Source organism: Tursiops truncatus, chromosome X, assembly GCF_011762595.2.
Source record: "Tursiops truncatus isolate mTurTru1 chromosome X, mTurTru1.mat.Y, whole genome shotgun sequence".
In the NCBI taxonomy this organism is placed as follows: Eukaryota; Metazoa; Chordata; class Mammalia; order Artiodactyla; family Delphinidae; genus Tursiops; species Tursiops truncatus.
In genome coordinates this window covers 29688591-29708041 of record NC_047055.1, presented here as the reverse complement: position 1 = coordinate 29708041, position 19451 = coordinate 29688591, and the positions used below count along the sequence as shown (strand labels likewise).

The 19451-nt window shown below is 39.2% G+C and overlaps 1 long non-coding RNA gene across 1 annotated transcript in view; it reads right to left on the bottom strand.

Annotated features, from left to right (window-relative positions):
* Positions 1 to 1450: 1450 nt before the first annotated feature.
* Positions 1451 to 19451, bottom strand: part of LOC109552485 (uncharacterized) — a 132672-nt gene continuing 114671 nt past the window's right edge. Inside the window, exon 4 of the long non-coding RNA XR_002179300.2 lies at positions 1451 to 8476. This is a non-coding gene — a long non-coding RNA (uncharacterized lncRNA). The remainder of the gene's footprint in view (positions 8477 to 19451) is intronic.

Genomic DNA, 19451 nt, shown 5'->3' with positions numbered 1-19451 from the left:
TAATAAAAACACATTAGATAATAAAAACACATTAGTCACCAGTGGAGCTTACTAGGACACCAAATCATTCTGAAAACTGATAAGAAAAAGGGAAGAGCCAGGTAGCTGTCCTACCTTTCCTATAAGAACTGTACTTCAGGGTAGCTACATAGTTGATGAGGGAAATTTCTTCATTAGTATATTTCTAGCTTAAAAATGCAGAAGAAGGGAATTCCCTGGTGGTCCAGTGGTTAGGACTCTGCGCTTTCACTGCCGAGGGCCCATGTTCAATCCCTGGTCAGGGAACTAAAATCCCACAAGCTGCGCAGTGCAGTGCAGCCAAAAAAAAAAAAATGCAGAAGAAATGACAGCTTTGGAAAATCACCAATCTCTTACTTCTAATGAGATAATGGATCTAGGCAATGAGAATCAGTGGATGCTGAAATCATTAGGTTAAAGGTTGATGGGTCACTTCATAATTCAGGAATCAGGCTGACACTACCTGACCCCAACTGATCAATCTTATTATAAACAGTGAGATAACCAGACACTATATGCCTCCTGATGTGCTCCAATAGGGGATAAACAACACCACCCATGAGGGATTCTAAACTTAAAAAGTAAACCTGAATCAAATCAAATCTTTAGGGGGAAGAAAATAATAGTCATGAAAACAGAGTTTTATTGGTATTTGATTAAGGAGTGAAAGAACAAAACAATTCTCACAGCTGGGGACACTTGACTGCCCCCAACACCACTCCTGTAGACTCAGTCTGCCCCAGGCTCTGGAACAAATCCTGTTTAATCATTAAGGGGAAATTAAGGAGCCTGAGTTCCATAGGTCAAAATGACTGCATGCAATCACTCTGGCTGTTGACCCTGCTATAACATTATGCCTTGTACCCCGAATTGAACTATGGTTGCTTGCCTTAGTTCCTATGCCCCAGTTTCTAACTGGTTAATTTTACTTCTGCCTCAGTTGCTTTGAAGTAGGGGATCTGCTTTGCTCTTACCAATATTACTAAAGACTACAGCCTTGACCTTGAATCCCAACCCACACCCTGTTGCTGATCACCTACTAGTACCCTCTGCCTTGCCCACTCCCAGGCTGCCTGATTTGAACTGCTTCCCAGCTTACTAAGTGTTTCTTGACTTAAAAATCTTGTGTAAAATTGACCTATACTGTTAAAATTCGGATTAAATATCACACCATGTATTGTTAACTCAAAACATCTTGAGGGAGGTTGGTGATATTATTCTGCTTTTTGTTTTGTTTTGTTTTTCTTTTTAGCTCTTAGCTTTTATTTATTATTTTTAATTTTTTTAAACATCTTTATTGGAGTATAACTGCTTTACATTGCTGTGTTAGTTGCTGCTGTATAACAAAGTGAATCAGCTATACATATACATACATCCCCATATCTCCTCCCTCTTGCACCTCCCTCCCACCCTCCCTATCCCACCCCTCTAGGTGGTCACAAAGCACCAAGCTGATCTCCCTGTGCTATGCGGCTGCTTCCCACTAGCTATCTATTTTACATTTGGTAGTGTATATATGTCCATGCCACTCCCTCACTTCGTCCCAGCCTACCCTTCCCCCTCCCCGTGTCCTCAAGTCCATGTTCTATGTCTGCGTCTTTATTCCTGTCCTACCTCTAGGTTCTTCAGAAACATTTTTTTTTATTCCATATATATGCGTTAGCATATGGTATTTGTTTTCTCTTTCTGACCTACTTCACTCTGTATGACAGACTCTAGGTCTATCCACCTCACTACAAATAACTCAATTTCGTTTCTTCTTATGACTGAGAAATATTCCATTGTATATATGTGCCACATATTCTTTATCTGTTCATCTGTCGATGGACACTAAGGTGGCTTCCGTGGCCTGGCTATTGTAAATAGTGCTACAATGAACATTGTGGTACATGACTCGTTTTGACTTACGGTTTTCTCAGGGTATATGCCCAGTAGTGGGATTGCTGGGTCGTATGGTAGTTCTATTTTTAGTTTTTTAAGGAACCTCCATACTGTTCTCCATAGGGCTGTATCAATTTACATTCCCACCAACAGTGCAAGAGGGTTCCCTTTTCTCCGCACCCTCTCCAGCATTTATTGTTTGTAGACTTTTTGATGATGGCCATTCTGACTGGTATGAGGTGATACCGCCTTGCAGTTTTGATTGGCATTTCTCTAATGATTAGTGATGATGAGCATCCTTTCACGTGTTTGTTGGCCGTCTGTATATCTTCTTTGGAGAAATGTCTATTTAGGTCTTCTGCCCATTTTTGGATTGGGTGGTTTTTTTGATATTGAGCTGCATGAGCTGCTTGTATATTTTGGAGATTAATCCTTTGTCAGTTGCTTCATTTGAAAATATTTTCTCCCATTCTGAAGGTTGGCTTTTCGTCTTGTTTATGGTTTCCTCTGCTGTGTAAAAGCTTTTAAGTTTCATTAGGTTCCATTTGTTTATTTATTTTTTTAATTTCCATTTCTCTAGGAGATGGGTCAAAAAGGATCTTGCTGTGATTTATGTCATAAAGTGTTCTGCCTATGTTTTCCTCTACGATTTTTATGCTGTCTGGCCTTATATTTAGGCCTTTAATTCTTTTTGAGTTTATTTTTGTGTATGGTGTTAGGGAGTGTTCTAATTTCATTCATTTACATGTAGCTGTACAGTTTTGCCAGTACCACTTATTGAAGAGGCTGTCTTTTCTCCATTGTATATTCTTCCCTCCTTTATCAAAGATGAGGCGACCATATGTGCGTGGGTTTATCTCTGGGCTTTCTATCCTGCTCCATTGACCTATATTTCTGTTTTTGTGACAGAAGCATACTGTATTGATTACTGTAGCTTTGTAGTATAGTCTGAAGTCAGGGAGCCTGATTCCTCCAGCTCCGTTTTTCTTTCTCAAGATTGCTTTGGCTATTCGGGGTCTTTTGTGTTTCCATACAAATTGTGAACTTTTTTGTTCTAGTTCTGTGAAAAATGCCATTGGTAGTTTGATAGGGATTGCATTGACTCTGTAGATTGCTTTGGGTAGTAGACTCATTTCCACAATGTTGATTCTTCCAATCCAAGAACATGGTATATCTCTCCATCTGTTTACATCATCTTTAATTACTTTCATCGGTGTCATAGTTTTCTGCATACAGGTCTTTTGTCTCCTTAGGTAGGTTTATTCCTAGGTATTTTATCCTTTTTGTTGCAATGGTAAATGGGAGTGTTTCCTTAATTTCTCTTTCAGATTTTTCATCATTAGTGTTTAGGAATGCAAGAGATTTCTGTGGATTAACTTTGTATCCTGGTACTTTACCAAATTCATTGATTAGCTCTAGTAGTTTTCTGGTAGCATCTTTAGGATTCTCTATGTGTACTATCAATCATATCATCTACAAACAGTGACAGTTTTACTTCTTCTTTTCCAATTTGGATTACTTTTATTTCTTTTTCGTCTCTGATTGCTGTGGCTAAAACTTCCAAAACTATGTTGAATAATAGTGGTGAGAGTGGGCAACCTTATCTTCTTCCTGATCTTAGAGGAAATGGTTTCAGTTTTTCACCACTGAGAACAATGTTGGCTATGGGTTTGTTGTACATGGACTTTGTTATGTTGAGGTAAGTTCCCTCTCTGCCTACTTTCTGGAGAGTTTTTATCATAAATGGGTGTTGAACTTTGTCAAAAGCATTTTCTGCATCTATTGAGATGATCCCTCAATTTGTTAATATGGTGTATCACATTGATTGATTTGCATATATTGAAGAATCCTTGCATCCCGGGGATAAATCCCACTTGATCATGGTGTATGATCCTTTTAATGTGCTGTCGGATTCTGTTTGCTAGTATTTTGTTGAGAATTTTTGCATCTATGTTCATCAGTGATATTGGCCTGTAGTTTTCTTTTTTTGTAACACCTTTGTCTGGCTTTGGCTTCAGGGTGATGGTGGCCTCATAGAATGAGTTTGAGAGTGTTCCTCCCTCTGCTATATTTTGGAAGAGTTTGAGAAGGATAGGTGTTAGCTCTTCTCTAAATGTTTGATAGAATTCGCCTGTGAAGCCATCTGGTCCTGGGCTTTTGTTTGTTGAAAGATTTTTAATCACAGTTTCAATTGCAGTGCTTGTGATTGGTCTGTTCATATTTTCTACTTCTTCCTGATTCAGCCTTGGCAGGTTGTGCTTTTCTAAGGATTTGTCCATTTCTTCCAGGTTGTCCATTTTATTGGCCTAGAGTTGCTTGTAGTAATCTCTCATGATCTTTTGTATTTCTGCAGTGTCAGTTGTTACTTCTCCTTTTTCCTTTCTAATTCTATTGATTTGAGTCTTCTCCCTTTTTTTCTTGATGAGTCTGGCTAATGTTTTATCAATTTTGTTTATCTTCTCAAAAAAACAGCTTTTAGTTTTACTGATCTTTGCTATTGTTTCATTTATTTCTGAGCTGATCTTTATGATTTCTTTCTGTCTGCTAACTTTGGGGTTTTTTTGTTCTTCTTTCTCTAATTGCTTTAAGTATAAGTTAGATTGTTTATTCAGGTTTTTCTTATTTCTTGAGGTAGGATTGTATTGCTATAAACGTCCCTCTTAGAAGTGCTCTTCCCACATCCATAGGTTTTGGGTCATCATGTTTTCATTGTCATTTGTTTCTAGTTATTTTTTGATTTCCTCTTTGGTTTCTTCAGTGATCTCTTGGTTATTTAGTAGTGTATTGTTTAGCCTCCATGTGTTTGCATTTTTAACAGCTTTTTTCCTGTAATTGATATCTAGTTTCACAGTGTTGCTGTCAGAAAAGATACTTGATGTTATTTCAATTTTCTTAAATTTACCAAGGCTTGATTTGTGTCCCAAGATATGGTCTATCCTGGAGAATATACCATGAGCACTTGAGAAGAAAGCGTATTCTGTTGGTTTTGGATGGAATGAACTATAAATATCAATTAAGTCTATCTTGTTTAATGTTTCATTTAAAGTTTGTGTTTCCCTATTTATTTTCATTTGGATGATCTGTCCACTGGTGAACATGTGGTGTTAAGGTCCCCTATTATGGTGTTACTGTCAATTTCCCCTTTTATGGCTGTTAGCATTTGCCTTATGTATTGAGGTGCTCCTATGTTGGGTGCATAAATATTTATAATTGTTATATCTTCTTCTTGGATCGATCCCTTGATCATTATGTAGTGTCCTTCTTTGTCTCTTCTAATAGTCTTTATTTTAAAGTCTATTTTGTCTGATATGAGAATTGCTCCTCCAGCTTTCTTTTGATTTCCGTTTGCATGGAATATCTTTTTCCATCCCCTCACTTTCAGTCTGTATGTGTCCCTAGGTCTGAAGTGGGACTCGTGTAGACAGCATATATATGGGTCTTGTTTTTGTATCCATTCAGCCAATCTGTGTCTTTTGGTGGGAGCATTTAATCCATTTACATCTAAGGTAATTATCGATATGTATGTTCCTAGTACCATTTTCTTAATTGTTTTGGGTTTGTTATTGTAGGTCTTTTCCTTCTCTTGTGTTTCCTGCTTAGAGAAGTTCCTTTAGCATTTGTTTTAAAGCTGGTTTGGTGGTGTTGAACTCTCTCAGCTTTTGCTTGTCTGTAAAGGTTTTAATTTCTCCATCAAATCTGAAAGAGATCCTTGCTGGGTAGAGTAATCTTGGTTGTAGGTTTTTCCCTTTCATCACTTTAAATATGTCCTGCCACTTCCTTCTGGCTTGCAGAGTTTCTGCTGAAAGATCAGTTGTTAACCTTATGGGGATTCCCTTGTATGTTATTTGTTGCTTTTCCCTTGCTGCTTTTAATTTTTTTTTTTTTGTATTTAATTTTTTATAGTTTGATTCATATTTGTCTGGGCATGTTTCTCCTTGGATTTATCCTATATGGGACTCTCTGCACTTCCCTGACTTGATTGACTATTTCCTTTCCCATATTAGGGAAGTTTTCAACTATAATCTCTTCAAATATTTTCTCAGTCCCTTTCTATTTCTCTTCTTCTTCTGGAACCCCTATATTTCAAATGTTGGTGCATTTAATGTTGTCCCAGAGGTCTCTGAGACTGTCCTCAAGTCTTTTCATTCTTTTTCCTTTATTCTGCTCTGTGGTAGTTATTTCCACTATTTTATCTTCCAGGTCCCTTATCCGTTCTTCTATCTCAGTTACTCTGCTACTGATTCCTTCTAGAGAATTTTTAATTTCATTTATTGTGTCGTTCATCATTGTTTGTTTGCTCTTTAGTTCTTCTAGGTCCTTGTTAAACGTTTCTTGTATTTTCTCCATTCTATTTCCAAGATTTTGGATCATCTTTACTATCATTACTCTGAATTGTTTTTCAGGTAGACTACCTATTTCCTTTTCATGTGTTTGGTCTGGTGGGTTTTTACCTTGCTCCTTCATCTGCTGTGTATTTCTCTGTCTTATCATTTTGCTTAACTTACTGTGTTTGGGGTCTCCTTTTTGCAGGCTGCAGGTTCGTAGTTCCCGTTGTTTTTGGTGTCTTCCCCCAGTGGCTAAGTTTGGTTCAGTGGGTTGTGTAGGCTTCCTGGTGGAGGGGACTGGTGCCTGTGTTCTGATGGATGAGGCTGGATATTGTGTTTCTGGTGGGCAGGACCGCATCCGGTGGTGTGTTTGGGGATGTCTGTGACCTTATTATGATTTTAGGTAACCTCTGTGCTAATGGGTGGGGTTATGCTCCTGTCTTGCTAGTTGTTTGGCATGGTGTGTCCTGCACTGTAGCTTGCTGGTCCTTGAGTGGAGCTGGGTCTTAGCATTGAGATGGAGATCTCTGGGAAAGCGTTTGCCGTTTAATATTACGTGGGGCTGGGAGGTCTCTGGAGGACCAATATCCTGAACTCGGCTCTTCTGTCTCAGAAGCACAGGCTTGACACCCAGCCAGAGCACCAAGACCCTGTCAGCCACACGGCTCAGAAGAAAAGTGAGAAAAGAAAGGAAAAAAGAAAGAAAGAAAGAGGGAGGGAGGGAGGGAGGAAGGAAGGAAGGAAGGAAGAAAGAAAGAAAGAAAAAAGAAAGAATAAAATAAAATAAAGTTATAAAATAAAAAATAATTATTAAAAAGTAATAAAAAAAAGAAAGAAGAGAGCAATCCACCAATGATAACAAGGGCTAAAAACTATACCAAAACAAAACAAAACAAAACAAAAAACAGGCCGACAGAACCCTAGGACAAATGATAAAAGCAAAGCTATACAGACAAAATCACACACAGAAGCATACACATACACACTCACAAAGAGAGAAAAAGGAAAAATATATATATATCATTGCTCCCAAAGTCCACCTCCCCAATTTGGGATGATTCATTGTCTATTCAGGTATTCCACAGATGCAGGGTGCATCAAGTTGATTGTGGAGATTTAATCCGCTGCTCCTGAGGCTGCTGGGAGAGATTTCCCTTTCTCTTTTTTGTTCTCACAGCTCCCGGGGTTCAGCTGTGGATTTGGTCCTGCCCCTGCATGTAGGTCGCCTGCGGGCGTCTTTCTTCGCTCAGACAGGACGGGGTTAAAGGCGCAGCTAATGCGGGGGCTCTGGCTCATTCAGGCGGGGGGGAAGGGAGGGGTACAGATGCGGGGTAAGCCTGCGGCGGCAGAGGCCGGCGGGACGTTGCACCAGCCTGAGGCGCGCCGCGTGTTCTCCCGGGGAAGTTGTCCCTGGATCACGGGACCCTGGCAGTGGTGGGCTGCACAGGCTCTCAGGAGGGGAGGTGTGGATAGTGAGCTGTGCTTGCACACAGGCTTCTTGGTGGCGGCAGCAGCAGCCTTAGCATCCCAGGCCCGTCTCTGGGGTCCGCACTTTTAGCCGCAGCTCGCGCCCGTCTCTGGAGCTCCCTTAAGCAGCGATCTTAATCCCCTCTCCTCGCGCACCAGGAAACAAAGAGGGAAGAAAAGGTCTCTTGCCTCTTTGGCAGCTCCAGACCTTTTCCTGGACTCCTGGACTCCCTCCTGGCTCGCCGTGGTGCACTAACTCCCTTCAGGCTGTGTTCACGCTGCCAACCCCAGTCCTCTCCCTGCGCTCCAACCGAAGCCCGAGCCTCAGCTCCCAGCCCCGCCCGCCCCGGCGGGTGAGCAGACAAGCCTCTCGGGCTGGTGAGTGCTGGTTGGCACTGATCCTCTGTGCAGGAATCTCTCTGCTTTGCCCTCCGCACCCCTGTTGCTGCGCTCTCCTCCGTGGCTCCGAAGCTTCCCCCCCGCCCATCCACTGTCTCCGCCCGCGAAGGGGCTTCCTAGTGTGTAGACACCTTTCCTCCTTCACAGCTCCCTCCCAGAGGTGCAGGTCCCATCCCTATTCTTTTGTCTCTGTTTTCTCTTTTTTCTTTTGCCCTACCCAGGTACATGGGGAGTTTCTTGCCTTTTGGGAAGTCTGAGGTCTTCTGCCAGCGTTCAGTAGGTGTTCTGTAGGAGTTGCTCCACATGTAGATGTATTTTTGATGTATTTGTGGGGAGGAAGGTGATCTCCACGTCTTACTCCTCCACCATCTTGAAGGTCCTCTATTCTGGTTTTGAAATGGAACAAAAACAATATGTGAAACACTTGGTTTTGGCCCCAGATCATATTTGGGGCAGCACTGCCACAAGCATCCTTAATCTATGTTCCTTAGGTGAGGAATAGTAGCCTCATCCCAGAATTCTGCTGCAAGCTACTTAGCATGTGTTGCCATTCTCTCCAAACCTTGAGTCCTTCCCTTTGTCTTTTGTCACTGCTATAGCTTCCCTTCCATCTCTTGCTTCTCCAGTCCCTTCTATCCATGCTCTGACAGGAATGCTTTTTCCTCTTTCTGCCTTTAAAAGCTTCAGCAACCATGTCAGTCTCCCAGCAGTTGCTTAGTGCTTTGACTCCATGGGTATGCCCTTCTTTTATTTATTTTTATGATTTTTATTGTAAAGTAAAACAAATAAGGAAGCTACACAGATGTGTGGCTTAATGGATTCATATAAAGCAACACTTATAAACATTATCAGATCAAGAAATATGTAGATCTTTATCAGTTACCCCAAAGCCCCTGCATGTGCACTGCCCAGATTACAAGCCTCTCCCTTCACCCATAATATGTAACTATTGACTTTTATAGTAATCACTTCCTTGTCTTTAAAAAAAATAGTTTTATCATCTAAATGTGCATCCTTATATTTTAGTCTTGCCTGTTTTAAAAATTAGATATACTTTTAAGTTTTTTAACCTATAGGTTCTCCCCCCATTCGTCTCTTTTCCTTATCATTTATCTGTTGAAACACCCAGGCTATCTGACTAATAGCAGTTCCCAGTCTGGATTTTGCTGGTGGTGTGCCAATTAGTTGGTATCTTAATGAACTTAACTTTGCCTTCTTCACTTCCCTCCCATCTTGCTGGGGCTCGTATGCAGCTGCAGGAGCTCTGTGGGAGCTTTCCTCAGTCCACACTCCAGCATGACTGATTGGAAAGCCAGCTCCCCTGCTCCCAGCTGCTCCCAGCTAGGGCTCCATCTGGCTGTTTCGGTGGCTAGCTGATATCTGGAGCTCATCGACGTGCCTCCAGTGTCCACCTTGTTCTTTCCATTAATTTTCATGGGAGGCACATTTTGACTCCTGAGACGAGGAAAAGTAGAAACTGAAGAATTCAGAGTTTCACTGCACCTTAAGGTTCAGGGAACTCCATTCCCTCCCATTGCTGGCCAATTTCTATTGGTGCATTTGGGGGATTAAGCAATGTACAAAGCCCCAGCTGAGTTCCTAAATATGGGCTAGGCTGGTTAGAATCCTGAGTGTTTGGTATCTTTTAAAGGTATTTTGTATGTTTAAATATACTTCGTAAAGCTTAAAAGAAAAAATCATAAATGTAACTGTATTTCAGTCACACTCTGGGTTAAATTGGGGTTTTGTAGGCCCACCTGATGCCTAATCAAATATAGCATTGTTTGTGTGAGAAACCAAATGCCAAATTCCAAACATGCCACTTACAAAATGTGGGAAAAAATCCCTTTTATAAATTTGAAGGTTGCCTGAATGGTCAATTATAACATTTTAGATTCCGGTTGATGCAAAGCTGAAACCTAAAATTATCTTCCTGAGGTCTTTTCCTAAAGAAGGCCTACATAGTCTTATCCCTAAGCATCTCCTCAAATGACTTAAACTATCATTTCTTTGTCCATATCCAAATAACAGAAAATAATGATTCTCTTTCTGTGATGTAAAAGGAAGGCCAAGAAGATTATTGCTTCAGGAAACTAATGTCCAAAATTTTGACCACCACAGAGAAGGTCATAGTACTCACCAACTCCCTAAAAACTAGAAGCCAGCACTGCTATTATACAAACCGTGCAGCTCTCTGGGGGAAACAACCCCTCCCTGCAAACGTTCTAAATTTCAGAGCACTACTACATGGAATTATTTAGGACTTAAATGTCAATCAGTGGCAGCTGGGAAATTTTTAGATTTTGAAATGTGATAGTCTCCATTTGCTTGCATCCGCTTAATAGTCTCTGTTCCACTTTAAAAGCATCACATCAAAGATAGAGGCAAAATGTAATAATAACAGAAAAAGATTGATTTCATTCTGGAGCCCCATGGTAATGATTCTTTAGTTTCTTAGGCTCGTTACAAATTAAATTGGGTCCAAGAACACCAACTCATTTTTTAAGGCCTTTCAAATAACCAAATAAGGGTATTCAGCCAAGACTCATTCATAGTCACACTTCTAGGACACTCTGATTTGATAATACATGTTCCATACAATGCAGTAATGATTAAATCAGAGGTCTACAGAGGCTTGAGCCTCATGTAACAGAGCTGCAGTTTAAAGCAGCATGGCCTTTGAGCGCTATAGCAATAGCATCTGCTATCTTATTTTAATAAGACCCAGGAGATGTTCTGGAGGTTTCTATCTTACTAAGTTTTCACTTCAAGTTCTAGCTCTGTTTAATATTCTTGTAATGTGAGAAGGGAGCAAAAGACTTTAGCAAAGCTAGGAAGATTCAAAATTTGCTATGGAAATACCAGACAGTCCAGGAGAAAATGTTAGGATGGAAATATAAATATGTTATGCTCTCCCTATCTTAGTGTGTTATTATAAGAAATAATACAAAAGTGTAGATAGTTAAAAGACTACTTGGCATGTGTACTTAATTATCTCTTGCATTCATTAAAAGAAAAACATTTAGTAACTTAAACAAATTACATACTTTGTGATCAACAGAAGTGACATGATGTTTATATCAAAATATAAAGAAGGCTTCAAAACTACAGTTTTATAATTTAGTAATTATACAGAAGTTGAACAAAAAAAATATAGTTTTTCTAATAGATATTTACAAATTTTGCACATAATTAAAAATACACACTTATTTCAAGTACAAATGGAATTATTTAAAAATTGATGCTGCAATAGGTAATAAAGCAAGTATCAGAACACACCAAAGAATCAATATCCTACTGACCTCATTAGAAAAGAATAATAAAAATAACTTTAAAAGTACAATGGAAATGAAGAACACTTGTAAATGACTTATTGGCCAAAAGGAAGAAATCATAATGGAGATTAGTCAATGTACAAAACTGAAAGTGAAAGCACTATGAATCACAAACCAGGGGGATATAGCTAAAGCAGTAGTTATAAGTAAATTTATTCCTCAGATACTAATCTCCAAAAGAAAGATTTAAAATAATTAGTGAACGTGTACAACTCAAAAAGTTAGAAAGATTAGAAATTAATAAAGATTGCAGAAGTTAATAAAATAGTTTTTATTTAAATATAGTAAAGATATACAACAAAACTAAAAGCTTATACTCTGGAAAGACTAGTAAACTTTAGGAAGAGACTTGGCAGAAACTTTGACCTCCTCAAGCTGATTTTGTCCTCAGGACATTTTATGATATCTGTTAAGCCTGTTAAAGGTAATATAAAACTCACTATATAAAGATTAGTTTGGGACCCGCCCAGGAGAGTGTCCCAAGAATATCTGTCATGAATACATTTAATAAGATAGGGGAAAAGATGGAGAAAACAGATGAAAAGAAGGAGAATTTCACCAGAGTCGAAACACACACACACACACACACACACACACACACACACACACACACACCTTTAAATGACAATTATAAGATTGAAAAATATAGTATCTGAAATTAAAATATATAAGGGTAGGGAAAAAATATTGTCATTATAGTCAAATGACATGATTGGATTGTCTGCATATAAGGAGCTAAGAAGAGATATCAGCAAGTTGTTGGATAAAAGATTAATATAAGAATATCTGTTGCATTCCTATACACAAAAAGCAGATAGAATATATGAATTAAAATGAAGCTTAAACTTTTAAAATAGCAACAAAATTATAACATATGGTTAATTTTATATGTCACCTTGACTGGGCCAAGGGATGACCAGATAGCTGGTAAAACATTATTTCTGGGTGAGTGTACGAGGGTGCTGCCAGAAGAGATTAGCATTTGAATCAGTAGACTGAGTAAAGAGATCTGCCCTCACCCAATGTGGGTGGGCATTTTCCAATCTGTTGAGGGTGCAAACAGAACAAAAAGGAAAAGAAAGACAAATTCGCTTTCCTCTTGAGCTGGGATGTCCATTTTTTTTCCTGCCCTTGTACTTCAGAGCTCCTAGACCTTGGGACCTCAGACTCTGGGACTTACACCAGCAGCAGCCACCCCATTCTCAGGCCTTTGGCCTCAGATTGGGAGTTAAACCATCAGTTCCCCTGGTTCTCAGGCCTTTGTACTCAGACTGAATTATACCACCGGCTGTCCTGGCTCTTCAGTTTGCAGACAGCAGACTGGGGGACTTCTCAGCCTCCATAACCATGAGAGACAATTCCTATAACAAATCTCCTTTTATCTACATATATTTATGTAATGTATATCTATATCGACATAGATACAGATATAGATATATCCTATTATTTCTGTTTCTTTGGAGAGCCCTAATACAGTATCTAGGAATAAATCAAACAAAGTATGTACAAGACCTTGGTGGGGGGGAATAATAAAACTTTACTGAAAAACAAAAGAAGAACTTTAAAAAGAGAATATTATACCATGTCCATGAATGAGATGACTCAATGTCATAAAGATGTCAATGCAATCTTTATCAAAATACCAATGGCATTTTTCAAAGAAGTAGAACAAATAATTCTAAAATTTGTGTAGAAACAGAGAAGATCCCAAATAGCCAAAACAATCTTGAGAAAGAAGAACAGAGCTTGAGGTATCATACTCTCTGACTTCAGACTATACTACAAAGCTACAGTAATCAAAACAGTATGGTACTGTCACAAAAACAGACACATAGATCAATGCAAGAGAATAGAGAGCCCAGAAATAAACCCACACACTTATGGTCAATTAATCTACAACAAAGGAGGCAAGACTATACAATGGAGAAAAGACAGTCTCTTCAATAAGTGGTGCTGGGAAAACTGGACAGCTACGTGTAAAAGAATGAAATTAGAACATTCTCTAACATCATATACAAAAATAAATTGGATTAAAGACCTAAATGTAAAACCAGAAACCATAAAAATCCTAGAAGAAAACATAAGCGAACACTCTTTGACATAAATTGCAGCAATATTGTTTTGAATCTGTCTCCTAAGACAAAGGAAACAAAAGCAAAAATAAATAAATGGAACCTAATTAAACTTAAAAGCCTTTGCATAGCAAAGGCTACCATTGACAAAATGAAAAGACAAGCTAACGAATGGGAGAACATATTTGCAAATGACATGACCAATAAGAGATTAATATCCAACATATATAAACAGCTCATACAACTCAATATAAAAAAAACAATTAAAAAATGGACAGAAGATCTGAATAGACATTTTTCCAAAAAAGACATACAGATGGCCAACAGGCACATGAAAATATGCTCAACATCGCTAATCATCAGAGAAATGCAAATCAAAACCACAATGAGATATCACTTCACATCAGTCAGAATGATTATCATCAAAAAGATCACAAAGAACAAATGTTGGCTAGGATGTGGAGAAAAAGGAACCCATGTACACTGTTGGTGGGAATGTAAATTGGTACAGCCACTGTGGAAAACAGTATAGAGGTTCCTCAAAAAAATAAAAATAGAACTGCCATATGAACCTGAAATTCCACTGCTGGGTATATATCTGAAAAAAACCCACTAATTTGAAAAGATACATACACCCCAATGTTCACAGAAGCATGATTTACAATTGCCAAGATATGGAAACAAACTAAGTGTCCATCAACAGATGAATGGATAAAGAAGATGTGGTACATATATATACAATAGAATATTACTCAGCCATAAAAAGAATGAAATAACACCATTTGCAACAACATGGATGGACTTGGAGAGTAATATGCTTAGTGAAATAAGTCAGACAGAGGAAGACAAATACTGCATATAATCACTTATATGTGGAATCTAAAAAGTAAAACAAACTATGAGTATAACAAAAAAGAAACAGACTCACAGATACAAAAAACAAATTAGTAGTTATCACTGGGAGAGGGAAGTGAGGACGGTCGAGATAAGGGTAGGGGATTAAGAGGTGCAAACTATTATGTATAAAATAAATAAGTTACAAGGATATACTGTACAGCATAGGAAATACAGCCAATATTTTATAATAACTATAAATGGAGTATAATCTATAAAATTTTTGAATCATTATGCTGTACACCTGAAACTAATACAATAACGTAAATCAACTATATCTTAATAAAAAATGAAAAAATAATAAAAGACTGGGATTGGCAGAGTGGTTTAAAAAAAACTTAACCCAGCTATTGGCTGTCTACAAGAAACTCACCAAAAATAGTAAAAAAAAAACAAAACAAAAATAAAACTAAATGTCGATCAACAGGAGAAAAGATCAACTGTGGCATATTATATTGTACAATGGAATTTCATTTAACACTAGTGACATGAATAAATAAAGCTCAATGTATCTGCATGGATGAATTTAATAACAGTGTGGTGATTTATAAAAAAATAGCAAGTTGCAGAAGGTTAAATATAGGGTGGTACCATTGGTAATGTTTGAAACCTGCAAAAGAATATTGTTTATGGATACAGTCGTAGGTGTTAAAAGTACAACAGCATACGTAAGAATGATAAACACTGAATTCAGGGTCCTGGGCTGCTGTTGCACAACTCCAGGGAGCCTAATCCACATTGTATGCCAGAGAATTGTATTCCAGGGAGAGGCAATCATAGACTGGAAGGGAGGAAGAAGTATCCAGGGGGCTTCAGTTGTACCTATAATGTATAATTTCTTAAAAATAATAAATAAAAAGAAATGAAGAAAGCAAGGCAGAATGTTAAGATTTGATAGAACTGGGTGGTGGGCACATAGGTGTTTATGAGGTTTTTCTGTATGCTTTTCTGCATTCTTGCAATTTGTAAGAACAAAACATAAATGGGCATGGAGAAGGCACTCACTCAGCAGCACAATTGCTAAAAACAGAGCCAAACTGTGAGACACACAGAAAGAAAGAGCAACAGTGAGATGGGAGCACCCATCATTGATTGAATTAATTAAAAGAGATTATTTTCCCTTGATTTTCTTCCAGGAACTTTGTCCATTTCATTCTTCCTACAGACTTACCCTTACTCCCCAGAGCAACCCAGATGTTTCCAGCCCGGGTGTTCCCAAGACCTCCCTCCTTCTGGCCTAGTCCTTCCTTTCAATTGTTAGAAAAAAAGTGTTTTGAGCCCCCATTCCAAGTACTGCTGGAAGTCCCTTTGTCCCTCCCACAGCTAATATTTATCTCGCACTTAATTATGTGTCTGGCATTGTTCCAAACATTTCACAAACATTGTCTCATTTAATCTGCACACACAGCAACCTTATGAGATGGGTTCCATTTTTTTTCATTTTAAAATAAATATTTATTGAAAATAATATACACTAAGAGAGGAGCACAAAGGTTCAATATTTGTCCCCACTTTCAAGATGAGGAAATTGAGGCTTAAGAGGTTAGTTGACTTCCTCAAGGCTACACTGCTAATAAGTAGTGGTCCCCACTTGGCCTAATTCCAGAACTCTGAGACTTCAATTTCTTTTTCTTTCCTTTTTCTAAAAATTTATTTATTTATTTTTGGCTGTGTTGGGTCTCCGTTTCTGTGAGAGAGCTTTCTCTAGTTGTGGCAAGCGGGGTCCACTCTTCATCGCGGTGTGTGGGCCTCTCACTATCGCGGCCTCTCATTGCGGAGCACAGGCTCCAGATGCGCAGGCTCAGTAGTTGTGGCTCACGGGCCTAGTTGCTCCACGGCATGTGGTATCTTCACAGACCAGGGCTCGAACCCATGTCCCCTGCATTAGCAGGCAGATTCTCAACCACTGCGCCACCAGGGAAGCCCGACTTCAATTTCTTGTTTCCACTAAGCTCTTGATCTCAGGAACATCTTGTCTTCTGTAGTCATTCTTTTCTTTTTACCATGTACACCTAACTGAAGCATTCAGCTATTTTTTCCATTAATTTCCCCTAAACATCACTATCAAAAGGATCTTACACGTAGAAGCCTTTTGAAAGTAGGGCAGCACATTACTCAAATATAATAAACAACTTAAAATTGAATATTATACATCCCTGTCCACTCCCATCATATCGAATTGTCCAACTTTATTCCTCATGTTTCCTACTGCCCTGTTTTACTTCTCCTTCCTCTTCCCTCACCCCCCTACTTTCCTTTCTCCTTACATTATCACCACCCAATTCCCATATTTCAAAGTCAACCTTTAGTATAATGAGAAATTTAATCCTTCCTTTGTTTTATTCTCCCATTTCCAACAATGCCCAGGGCTGTGGTGAGGGATATGGGGTTCACCATTCAAACTCAAATATGCCATCAGATATTTTCCTAAACAAAGAGGCATCTCCCTGGACATGAATAATGCCCCTTTTCTTGACATAAAAATGTCTGAGTTCGGTTCTTGTTTTAAATAGAAAGATTTTCTTTATCTTCTCACCACCCTGATGCCTCTGAGATGTATTACCCTCTTTATTTCATATGATTTGCATCAATTGATTTTATGTACCCAATTTGAAAGTCTGACATTAAACAACAGTTTTCTCAAAATAGACTCCTTAAAACCACTGAACCATCTGCCTGACTAGTGTTATAGGTTGAACTGTATGTCCCACCCCCTATAATTCATATGTTGAAGTCTTAACCCCTAGTACCTCAGGATGTGACCTTATTTGGAGATATGGTCTTTTTAAAAAAAATTATTTTATTGAAGTATACTTGATTTACAATGTTGTGTTAATTTCTACTGTACAGCACAGTGATTCAGTTATACATATATATATGTATATACATTCTTTTTCATATTCTTTTCCATTATGGTTTATTACAGGATATTGAATATAGTTCCCTGTGCTATACAGTAGGACCTTGTTGCTTATTCATTCTCTATATAATAGTTTGCATCTGCTAATCCCAAACTCCAACTCCATCCCTCCCCCACCCTCCTCCCCCTTGGCAACCACAAGTCTGTTCTCTATGTCTGTGAATCTGTTTGTTTTGTATATAAGTTCATTTGTGTCATATTATAGATTCCAAATATAAGTGATATCATATGGTACTTGTCTTTCTCTTTCTGACTTACTTCGCTTAGTATGATAATCTCTATCCACGTTGCTGCAAATGGCATTACTTCACTCTTTTTATGGCTGCGTAGGATTCTATTGTATATATGTACCACATCTTTAACCATTCATTTGTCGATGGACATTTAGGTTGCTTCCATGTCTTGGCTCTTGTAAATAGTACTGCAATGAACATTGGGATGCATGTATCGTTCTTTTTTTTTTTTTTTTTTTTTTTTTGGTACGCGGGCCTCTCACTGTTGTGGTCTCTCCCGTTGCAGAGCACAGGCTCCGGACACGCAGGCTCAGCGGCCATGGCTCACGGGCCCAGCCGCTCAGTGGCACGTGGGATCTTCCCAGACTGGGGCACGAACCCGCGTCCCCTGCATCGGCAGGCGGACTCTCAACCACTGCGCCACCAGGGAAGCCCTGCGTGTATCTTTTTGAATTATAGTTTTGTCTGGATATATGCCCAGGCTTGGGATTGCTGGATCACATGGTAACTCTACTTATAGTTTTTTGAGGAACCTCCAAACTGTTTTCCATAGTGGCTGCACCAATTTACATTCTCACCAACAGTTTAAGAGGGTTCCCTTTTGGAGATAGGGTCTTTATAGAGGTCATTAGGGTGGGCTCTAATCCAATCTGACTTGTATCCTTATAAGAAGAGGAGATTTGGACAAAGACACAGACAAAAGAAAGACAATGTGAAGACGCAGAGAAAAGAAGATCATCTACAAGCCAGAGAGAGAAGCCTGGTGCAGATCCTTCTCACAGCTGTTAGAAGGAAACAACCCTGCCATGAACACCTTGATCTTGGACTCCCAGTACCCTGAACTTTGAGACAATAAATTTCTGTTCTTTAAGCCATCCAGTGTGGTACTTGGTGGCAGCCCTAGCAAACTAATACAACCACATAGTACAAATTCTTCAGCTTGCAATTCAGAGACATCCAAAGTATGGTCCCAACTGCTCTCTTCAATCTTCTCTTCCCCTATAACTCTTCAATCAACCGAAGCTCCAGGCAAACTATACTACTTTCTGTTCCTGCACTCAGCTCCATGCCCTCCCACACATATGCCTCTGCTCAGGCTCTGCCCTCTTGCTTAGGACGATCTCTGCCTCTGACCACCTACCTATCCTTTAGGGTCCATCTCAAATGCCTCCTGCTTCATAATGACTGTCCTGAGTCATCTCCTAGATATTCTCTGAGGTCAACCAGACAAACCTGGGCTTGAATCTAGCTCCACTCCTTACTAGCTGTGTGGCCTTGACAAAACACTGGACTTCTCAGAGTTATCCATGGCATGAGAAAAGATACCACTTCATAAGGTAAGTGTTGTGAGGACTGAGCGAGATGATGCATGTAAGGCACTTAGCACAATGCTTGGCACAGAGAAAGCATTCTGGAAATGTAATTTTTTATTCTTATTTTGTATTATGTGAACCCCAATGGCACTTTATATAAAGCTCCTCTATGCCACTTACCACATTCTGTCTTATCTTGCTTGTTAGTGGGATTACTCAGTTAAATTACTATTGACTTAAAACAATCATTCACCATCTCCTGCAGAATCAAAAGAGAGCTATCAATCTGTTAGTCCTCACTATATCTGGGCCAGGTGAAGTTTCCACCCATGAGTAAAATGCAGCCTCAGGCTCCACACCTAGTGATGCCCTTCCATCAGTTCTGTTGAGTGTCAACTCTGCAACCCTACTCTCTATCCCCCCATCCCAAGGCACCCACAGCCTTTGGTTCCTTGGAGGCTACCCAGCAGGTTTTCATACCAGAGTCACTTTAATAAATTTTGCATTATAGTCTTTTGTCAGTCAAGAACTCCAGCATCAGACAGACCCGGGCTTTATCCCCCACGCCACTGTTGTAAGCTCTGTGACTGACCA